This window comes from Cornus florida, unplaced genomic scaffold (genome assembly GCF_030987335.1).
Source record: "Cornus florida cultivar Cherokee Brave unplaced genomic scaffold, ASM3098733v1 CherokeeBrave_3.0.0_Hap2_Chr04, whole genome shotgun sequence".
Lineage (NCBI taxonomy): Eukaryota > Viridiplantae > Streptophyta > Magnoliopsida > Cornales > Cornaceae > Cornus > Cornus florida.
The window spans coordinates 51,351,180-51,362,199 of NW_026775574.1; the positions used below are offsets into that span (position 1 = coordinate 51,351,180).

Consider the following 11,020-nt stretch of genomic DNA (forward strand, 5'->3'; position numbering starts at 1 on the left):
ATCAAATATACGCATTTGACAAAATAGCTACAAATGGCATTTCAAGCCAACCTTTTCAAGAATTTAAAACATTCAAGTCTACGATCATCCAAGCAATGATGAACATCGCAAACCAAGTCTTCGTACCTGAAATATGCCCCAGTAATGTAGGGGTGAGCAACATAAAGCTACTCGTAGGAGATGAGCATGCATCGACCTAGCGTTTTATAGTTTTATCACCCTAGGGTGAAACATGTTAAAGGGCTCATGCCACCTAACGTCTATATCACAATGAGACTCAGGGAGCATCCTAAGCTACCCTAGAGCATAAGCAACAAGAATCATGATACATATACAGGTATGAAACAAGTCAAGATTTGGAACAATCCAAGAACACGACAAGTTTGCACTAGAATACAAGGATAGAATACACGACATGAAGTACACTTAAAATCAAGAACGAATCATAATATCTATGCAAGTAGACAAAGATGGAACACTCCATAAAACACGAAAAGAAGTATACTTGAATCACGAATAAGGCATAATATCTATGCTAACGACAAGATTAGAACATTCTAATTTACACAATGGGAGTTATACAAGGAATCAAGAACAATGCATAATATCTATGCAAATAACAAGATTGGGATAATCCAATTAGCAAGACAAGAGTTATACACGAAATCAGGAACACGACATAATATCTATGCAAGGACAAGGCATAAAATCTATGCTATGAAACAAGAATGGAGCATTTCACATACACGAAAAGTTTAAATCTTCAAGGCATAGCAACTTGAAATTTAAAGAGTGAAATCAACCAATGTGGAAACTTAGATATCGCCCGGATTAAAACCGTACTCTTGAGATCAATTTAGGGCTACTAACCCATGGGTACCTTTCCCCTACTGCTTATTATAAGATAACCATTCAATTGAGATCAATTTAGGGCTACTAACCCAAGGGTACCTTTCCCCCAATGCGCACTGATAATAGGGAGCTCTCTATCTCCCGTACTAGAACCAAGTCCTAACCATGTCATTTCTTGATTGATATCCCAAGTTCCAAAATCAACATGTTGTGCAAGTCAAGATAGTATCAAAAATACAAGATATGCATTTATCACGTTTCATACATAACCAAGATTTTGAAACATACAAGTCATGCCCTAAGTTCGCATTAATATTATATGATGAATGTCGAATCCTCAGTGTGCGATTTGTTACACGCTATGCATGAAAGATGTTTAATGCGAAGTGTGCAAATCATTACACAAGGCAAGTCCAATGTCAAGTTACAAGTTCATTCTAAGCAAGATACAACCATGTGAATTAAGTTCCATATAAAAGAATTAATTAAATATAAGTTTCAAAACTTATCCGATTATTCTCGATTTGATACACGTGAATGAACTTGTCTAGAAAATCATGAATATAAGGTTAGAACTGAATCAAGACCAATGAACCATGAAATGAATTTTAATTACTTCATTTAATTAAAATCTCTAGGTTTTGAAATTCATCTAAATGATCTCAAATTAATATATGTTATACAACATGCCAAGACTTGATTTAAGAACACGACACAAGTACAGTACATGCAATGCACGGCCATGAGTATTAAACCTTAATACTAGAAAAATAATAAATGAAAGGTTTCAAAACCTAATCAAATATTCTAGATTAAACATATGTGAAACTACATAGCATGCATATCACGAATATCAAGTCGGAATTCCAATGGAATGAATAGTACACTCGGAATAAATTAATTAAATATTCTCTAGATTTCAAAACACATCCGAATGCTCTCAAATTAATCTATGTTGAAGAGCATGCTAGGGCCTAATTTAATATGCTAACACATATTGATTTTAAGTTAGTTAAGGCCATGTGAATTAATCTTTCACCTAAGATAATTATTAAATAAAACCTTTAATACTTATTCAATTATTCTAATTTTTATACACGACAATGAACATATCAAAGGGCAATATAATATCATGCTACATGTTTAAACCAAGTCATGAGCAACCGGGAAAATCAGATCCAGTACAAGAAAAATAAATAATAAAATCTCTAGATTTTATATTTAATCATGTAAACAAGTTGTATAAGCATCAATAGCATGATATATAACAAGAATTAAATCTAGAACATCCCCTACCTCGATTTAAGATGAAATCTCAAAAGCCCACCAAAATAAAAGTGTCCCGAATCTGACGATACAGGGAGGTTTTGTCGAGGACTACACCGGGAACAAGAATCCGCAAGAAGCCCCATGAAAATCCAAACTTGGCCTCAATCCCAAACTCAAAAAATGGTCAGAAACAGGTTCTAGTAAGGGTGAAAGGTGCGCGGCGTCAAGACAATCATTAAACGCGAAGGCACTATGACTTTATAACAAAGGGAAGGAGGTTTACTTGAGAGAAGAAAGGTGGCATCCCCCCTTAGGCAGCCATGGGAGCTGCTGGTTGTACTTGATGAGAGGAGAAGATGGCTTTTTGACTTTAAGTCCTCCTATTTATAGAAAATCTCAAAAAGTGCCCCGAACGGGCCCCGCTAGGTCTGGAAAAGTGAATTTTGAGCAGACGCACTCAAATGGCAAAACTCTATGAACAAAAAAGTTTTAAAATGAGAAAATATGAACAACGAAAGAAACGGCGTCAAAAACTGAGTCCCGTGTAGAAAGTTATGGCCCAAACAAGTTTGGCGTAAACTGGGGCCAGAAACCCTGAAACTGGAGAAAAATGACCAGAATGGAATTCCATGAGTACACGACTCGATGAAATGTGAAAATGAATCCCGTAAGAGAATCCAGGCTCCAGACGAAGTATTTTACAATAACTTACATTAATTGCAAAATGGCCCCTACAAAAAGGGTTAACTGCAAAACTGCCCCTGAATGAAAATATCTTCCAAAAGATATTTTCTTAGATACCCTTGAAATAAAATATCTTCAAAAGATATTTATGAAAAACACCCCAAGAAAAGAAAAGAATTCCAAAGAATTATGCATACATGCCCCTATTTACACCGGGAGCAACCAGAGTACTTTCTTGAAAAAGTAAAGAAACGTATTTCGTGGAAACCACTCAAGATCAAGATATGTGAAGTCAAAAACTAACTTTGAGCACAGAAAGTGAGGCTGTGCCAAAAACTGACAAATGGGAATAAGACAGAATAGGGAAAAGCACGAAATAGGGAAAATGACAAAATAGTGCATAGTGTCGAAGAACAAAAAATGTGAAAATGACTCGGTCTTCAAAGGAAGTTGTCAATCCGAACAAAAGAGACTCAGAAACCTTTTCTGAGCACTCGAGACGACACTATGAGATGAGAAACTGAACTCAGAACAGAAAATTAAACGAAAAAAAAATTTATCCGTAAAATTTCAGGAAAAAGGAAAAGGAGTCAAATGACCGGGCCATTACATGGAGCTTGCCCTTGAGGGTTGGAGGATCACTACCATGAGTGGCTAGACATCCTTTTAGGGCTAGAGTTAGCCCCAAGCATGCTTTTTATATCTTCATCTTGTGTATTATTGAGGGATTAGTGTTGTAATACATGTTTTGACACTTTGATTTATATAGATCTTGTTTATTCAATGATTTATATGGTTTAATGCTTTCAATTGATCATTTCATTCTATCTATATGTCTATGTATGCTAGAAATAGATGTTCATGTGCTTGTCTCTAGATTTTATGTTATTGATGCATGTCTATGTGTATTATTGCTATAGATCTAGAGATTGTCAAGACATAGTGCTTAATGGAATGCTTTTGCTATTTTCTTGATGGTTCATACTTATTTCTTGATGGATTGTGCCTCTCCCTTAGTTTAATTTCATGTTAGTAGCTTAATTGTAGTGTAGCGGTAGTGTAGCATAGTGTAGATGTTAAATGGGAGGACAATCCATGCTTGTTATTTGATGTTCCATGTTTTTGAATACAAGTAGCATATATCTCTAACCTTGTGGTGTATTAAGATTGTGAGTTTAAAGAAAGGTGAATGGTTTGTTTTGATCTATTGTGCTTTTCACATGTTGTTTAGACAATATATGCTTCATTGATTAGATATATTGTGCCTTTAACATGTTGTTTAGACATTATATGCTTAACTAGTCATCCTTGCTAATTGAATCACCCAAACACACACACATCATTACTGCAACACACATCTCCCTCATTAGTCACTTGCTAATGGTATAGAAATGCATTGTTTGGTGGTGATCTCTAAACCCCAAGATCTCTCTCTCTCTCTCTTACTTACTCTTCATTGCATTCATACTTAGTTTAATTTAGTTGCTCACTAGTTTAAACAACCAACCATCTATTTGTTTGATCATTCAACATACTACCCTAGTTGCAATTCCACAACCCAATTCGACTCCTCAATCCCTTGGGACGATCCCTACTCGCTCTAACTATATTTTTAGTGAAGGTAGTAGTGGCTTTTATAAATGTAAAACTTGGCCCTCACCTTAATGCACTTCTCTAAGCTATGCGGTGGACGACGGCCATAGTTTTCGGCGTCGTTGCAGGGGATTGACTTGATTTGGCAACGTCGAATTTGTGGAATCAATTAGGATTAGTACTCTTTTGATCGTGTCTTTACTTTAATTTTATTTTTCTTTTTGGTTACTTATTGTGTTTATTCTTACTTTACTAGGTGTATTGTTGGAGAGGAAGCAAAGCAAAGCAAAGGAAGTAAAAAACTAAAAAAACTGAAAATTGAAAAATTGCTAAGCTAGGCTAAAAATTTGGAGTTGAAGTGCTATAGGACCTTTGTGAGCTTTTCTCTACTCAATCTCCTTAGTTAAATCGTGAGCCCGCGTAGAGGCATTTTTCTTGTCATTGCATCATTGTTGTTTCAAACATGGGAATTGTGATTATGGAGGAAGTTTAATTGCATTGTTGGAAGGCAAAGTGTTTGTTCATTTGTTGTGCTTGCTTGTTTGTTATTGTGCATGCATGGTCGTCGTTCATTGAAACCCGTTCTTATCCCTTTAGATTTGCATCTTAAATCCATCGTTAGAAATCCTAGGGGAAGAGGAAGTTCAAATAGAACCAATCTATCAATGGATGACCATAATGATGATCACATTGAGGACCTTGGTCACATAGACCAACAAGGCATTCTTCATCCTAATATGCACAATGAGAACATACAAGTACCATTAGGCATCCCTAGGCCATACATTCACCAACCTCAATAACAACAAGGCCAAGTTCCATTTGGAATGCCAAGGCCAATGTATGCTCCACAACCTCCCATCATCAATCAAGGAATTCAAAATCAAGGTGTTCATGTTGCAACTCAAGTTGCTAACCCACCACTTGCTTTAAGAGACCATTATGTGCCAAATGAGTATAATGCACCCACATGCATCCAATTGCCACCATTTAGAGCACATCATTATGAAATCAAAGCACAAACCATTCAAATGCTTCCTAACTTTCATAAACTTCCTAGTGAAGAACCTTACAAGCATTTGGATAAGTTCCTTGAAGTGTGTTCCACTGTTAGATACACGGACATGCCGGAAGAGGTAAAAAAGGCTTAAACTTTTTCCAATCACCTTAAAGGACAAGGCAAAATTGGTTCAACAATCTTAGGCCTTTTTGAATCACTTCTTAGGCAGAAATGCAACAAGAGTTTTTGAAGAAGTACTATCCGGTTTCAAAAACCAATGCCATGAGAATGTCCATTAGAGAGTTTACACATGGGGATGGGGAAACATTTCATGAGGCATGGGAACGCTTTAATGAATTGCTTAGGAAGTGTCCACATCATGACATACCGAAATGGCAATTAGTTCAATATTTCTTTGAGAGCTTATCGGACAATTACAAAGGTATGGTTGATACTTCTATGGGTAGTTCTTATATTGATAGGCATGAGGATGATGTGTGGCGTCTCTATGAAAGCATGAGTGAGAATTCATTGCATAGAACATTGTCTTCAAAAAATGGTAGAAATACACAAGGTAGGAAGAGTGTTGGCTTACATCAAGTCGACCATTCAAATGAGATAGCCGCCAAGATGAAATCTCTATCTCAAAGGTTTAATCAATTCTTGATCAACCAAAACTCGGCAAACAAAGTATCTTCCTACACTAACCATTCACATCGTACATCCAATGAATCTTGTATGACTTGTTCTAATGTTCTTCATTCTACTTCTCATTGTCCTCATGGACAAGTGCAAAGTGAACCTAATGAGTAAGTCAATGCAGCTTTTGTGAATCAAGGGGGAAATCCTTATGGTACTCATTACAATCCAAGTTGGAGAAATCATCCGAACTTCTCTTGGAAAAACCAAGGAGAAGGCTCAAACCCTTCCCAAGGCGGTTTCCAAGGGAAGTATATTCCACCTCCACTTCAAAACCAAGGATCCCAAGGTTATAAGTCTTACCAATCATAAGGAAATCAATTCTCTAATTCTCATTTTCCCAACCAATCTTATTCTCAAGGTAATACTAGAAGTCCCGCTTTTGAAGAAAAAGTTTTAAATGCTTTGGGCACTCTTGAGGTGAATACTCAATTGTTACACTCCCATTCTCAATCCATTGCGAAGCTAGAAACCCAAGTAGGGCAAATAGCTAGCACTCTTAATGCTAGAGAGAAAGGAAAGATGCCTATAAATTCCCCAATCAAGCAACAATGTGTTGTGGAGACCCATTCCTCAGCGGAAGGGCATACCATAGAACATGTCAATGCGGTGACCACCTTACGGAGTGGTAGGGTTGTGGACAATCAAGTAGAAGTGTCTAATGAAGAGAGTGAACTAGTGCAACCATAAGTTGTCACCCGTCCCGTTTAACATTCTATTCCTCCTTCATTGCATGTTCTTGATCTTATGAATGAGATATCTTCAAAATGTGATTTGAAAAGTGATCTTGAAAATGATTCATTGAAAAAAGTTTTGAAAAATGTGTTTGAAAAAGAAGTTTTGAAAAATGATGTTGAGAAAGTTTTATTGAAAAGTGATTTGAAAACTTCTTGTGCTGAAGAGGCTTTAAAAGAAAATGCTGAAAATGTTTTTGAGCCAAGAGATCCATTTTTGGATGCCTTGAAAGGGTCTATTTCAAAAGAAAAGCAAAAGGTTAAGACCAATGAGATTATGGAAATGTTTAGGCAAGTAAAAGTTAATGTCCCACTTTTGGATGCAATCAAGCAAATACCGGCTTATGCCAAGTTTTTAAAAGATCTTTGCACCCAAAAGAGGAAGAACAAAAGCCAAGCACCAAGGAAAGTGGTTTTGACTGAGCAAGTGAACTCAATTTTTCAACACAACACTCTCCCAAAGTTTAAGGACCCCGGTTCACCCACTACATCATGCATCATTAGTGAGCATATCATTAATCGGGCGCTTCTTGACTTAGGAGCAAGTGTTAACCTTCTTCCATACTCGGTTTATGTCAAATTAGGCCTAGGTGAATTAAAACCGACGTCGGTAGTTTTACAACTTGCCGACCGATCCATCAAAAAGCCTAGGGCGTCATTGAGGATGTTTTGATTAAAATTGATAAATTCTTCTTCCTGATTGATTTCGTTGTCATAGACACGGAACCGGTTTCCAATCCTAAGAGCCAAATACCCATTATCCTTAGCCGTCCTTTCTTGGCAACCGCATATGCCAACATCAATTGTAGGAAGAGGGTAATGAAGATCTCTTTTGGCCACATGAAAGTGAAGTTGAATATATTCAATCTAACCCCTAACTCATTTGACAAGTATGAAGGAGAGGTCAATGTTGTGGAAAAATGTCATGGGTTCAATTGTGAAGGAAATGAGTTTTTGTGTGACTCAAAAGTTTCTAAAGCTTTATCTTCAACATTGCATTCTACGACCATTGTTTCATATTCTTGCTTTGAAAGGGCATGGAAGCCCAAAAATTTTAATTGCATTGACAAGGGAACAAAACCTTCTTTTGAGTTTGATCTAACAAGTTCTTCCAAGAACCATTTTTTGGGTGGACCTCAAGGTATCTATCACCCCAAAAAGGAAGGGATGAACAACAAGATCTTTGATCCGGGCTAAAAGAGCCCAATGTCTTGCTAGAGACGTTAAAGACTAGCACAAGAATCGTAGGGTGTCAAAACCCTATTCCTCCCTCATTTCTATCTTTCATATTCTTACTCTCTATCTAATCGATGGAACACTTGTTCTGATCGATCTCAATTCTTCATCGCATTATTTTGACTTTATTTTGACTTTCAAATTTTAAAATCCAAAAACATTTTCATTTTATTTTATTTTATTTTTCAAAAATTAAAAAATATTTTATTTAGTTTTTAATTGTTTATTAAAAAAAAAAATAAAAAAATTTTAAGTTCGATCGATCTCAGTTGAGGTTCAATCGATTGAACTCTGTCGGGGATGTTTTTAAAAATAGAAACCGAGGGTTTGTAGATCGATTCCAAGGATCGATCTAACCCTCTCTCAAACACTAGGAGCTCATCACCACCGTACCCATTCACATCTTCCATCTCCGGCGAATCTCCGGTGACCTCACTCTCATCTCGAATCTCTCTCTCCTCTCGGATCTCGTCACCCCCTTCGCATCTACACTTCTCTCCTCGATTTGGGTAAGATCCGAACTCCCATCTTGTGTTTTTAAGCTTCTATACGATCCATTCATGCTTTACCTGTTAGATCTCAGTTGTTTTGAAGATAAAAATCTCCATTATTGAAGCTTAAACCACTGTGCATATATGAATATATATGTATATATGTTTTTGTATTTTTTTTTTTCATGATTTCTTTTGATCTTTTGATCTTTGGAAGTATAGGCTCCATTAAGTGATGGAATTGATTGATTTGATGTGTAAATGGGCCCATGACCTTATTCGTGTGGACCCCGTGCTTCTATATTCACATATCTGTGACCTTTCAGTTTTCGCATCGTACAGTTCGATCGATCAAACTTGTGTCCTGATCGATCGAAGTTGTGAAATCGATCTCACTTACTTTCGATCGATCTAACTTTTGTGATCGATCTCACTTCTTTTTAAGATCGATCGAACTTCACAGATCGATCTCACACACACTTCATTCATCATGTATTGTGTTCGTGTTATCTTATTCATGCCCAATGCTTGTGATATTCCACATTGGATGCATTTCATACTTATATTGCTTAGCATGCTTCACATTCTATCACTCGCATAGATTCATGTCATTTCTGTTGTGTCCATCTTACTTAACATACATGTGTCTATTTTGTGCTTTTAATTCTTTATTCTGGCACTAACTTCCATAGCAAGTGTTTCTTTTTCTTTTTACAGGCCATGCCAAGGACGAAGACTATTGCCAAAAGGCACCACGGACCTCCGAGATCACAGACACGTACCCGGCATAGGATAGAGGAGCCAGCAGAGCTCTCTCATATTCAGGAGCCAGCACAGTCTACTCCACCTCAGTCACCCTCTCATGCAGCTGAGGATAAGCATATTGCTTCTACATCTCAGGCACAGGCTGAGTTTACACCATCCCTATCACCATCTCCATCACCTCAGCCAGCTCAGCCAGCTCCAGAGCTTGACTGACCAGCACACAGATATACAAAGATGACCATGGCCTACGAGTCAATCTTTGACATAGATTTCATCTCCCGATTGGTACTGACCCGATCCGGCTATGATGATATTATCCAGAGAGGCCTTACAGCTATTCTTGCCCCAGTTACTGAGCCCGTCTATCCAAGGCCTGTCCGAGTGTTCTTCTAGAACCTCCGACCATCCCCGCGTCACTGGGCAAAGCTGGTCACTTCTATTGATGGCCACCAAATCACTATCACTATGGACACACTTTCCAGATCATGCCATTGTCCATACAGATGCCCTCTAGAGCTTCAGGAGCTATATCCGAGGCTATACAGGCCTTCTTATGCCGACATGGCAGTTGTTTTGACAGGTCACCATGACGCTGGCGAGACTTTCACCACCCGCACATATCTTCCAGATGACCAGTGGTTTGTTGATTCCGTTCTCTTTCAAAAAATTTATATGGCCGGACACAAGATTCAGCGGAGAGGCGATTATTTGACAGCTCTGTATGCATTCTATATAGGGTGCTAGATTTCTATCCCTGCGCTCATCTGAAGCGTAATGAGGAAGCTCTATGATGACTTCATTAGCAAGGAGCAGCCCAAGCGGGCTAAGTTCCTCCCATTTGGCAACCTCATCACCCAGATTCTGATTGATCAGCACTATCCATTCCAGCCACGGGAGCGCCCAGAGAGAGGATCCTATTCCTTCAAGAAGAAGGATTAGGACAAGAGCTACAACACCATCATTGGGCGCCTTCAGGACTATGCAGTCCAGGCGCCTAAGGATTTAGAAGAGAAGGAGGTAGAGGCAGCCCCAGTAGCAGCAAATCCGGTAGCGGACGACACACCAGTCGATCCGGCTACCGAGCACATGGACATTGATTTAGAGCACCCTGCAGACGCTACAGAGCAACACTCTCTAGCTAGGTTGCCCATTCACGAGCAGGAGTAGACTCAGGATTCTCATTCTTCTGAATCTTCTATTCCTGAGGCTCCAGATTAGACCCCCGGCTTTGGAGTACGCCTGCAGAATCTTGAGGATGCTATTGTTGCTATGCGAACTGATCTTACGGCCCACAGAGCTGATTTTGCTACCTTCCGTACAGATGTCGCGACTATGTTTTGAGATCTATCCAGAGATATCCACGGAGCCCGACTTGCCCATCCTGCCTCATCCTCCTGAGCTCCCAGTTCTATCTTTTCATGATCCTTCTCTATCATTGATACCCTATTTTTGTTACTATATATCATTTTTGCAGCCGAACTGTCGGCCTAGACATTTTTATGTACCTATACTTTATTTTCTTTATGCATGCTTTTATGATGGATGTCATATGATTATGTTCTTATATCTGAATGTTTGACTCGATCAGGTGCATCACAGTGACTTCAGTGAGAGAGTGTTACCCAATTTTCAGGACCACCCTTATACCTCTCTCATATCTTTACCTGTTTATCCCATTTACACTTGCATATCCACTG

The 11,020-nt window shown here is 38.4% G+C and overlaps 1 pseudogene; it reads right to left on the bottom strand.

Annotated features, from left to right (window-relative positions):
* Positions 1 to 5,686: 5,686 nt before the first annotated feature.
* Positions 5,687 to 5,784, bottom strand: LOC132305696 (small nucleolar RNA R71; annotated as a pseudogene).
* Positions 5,785 to 11,020: the final 5,236 nt, after the last annotated feature.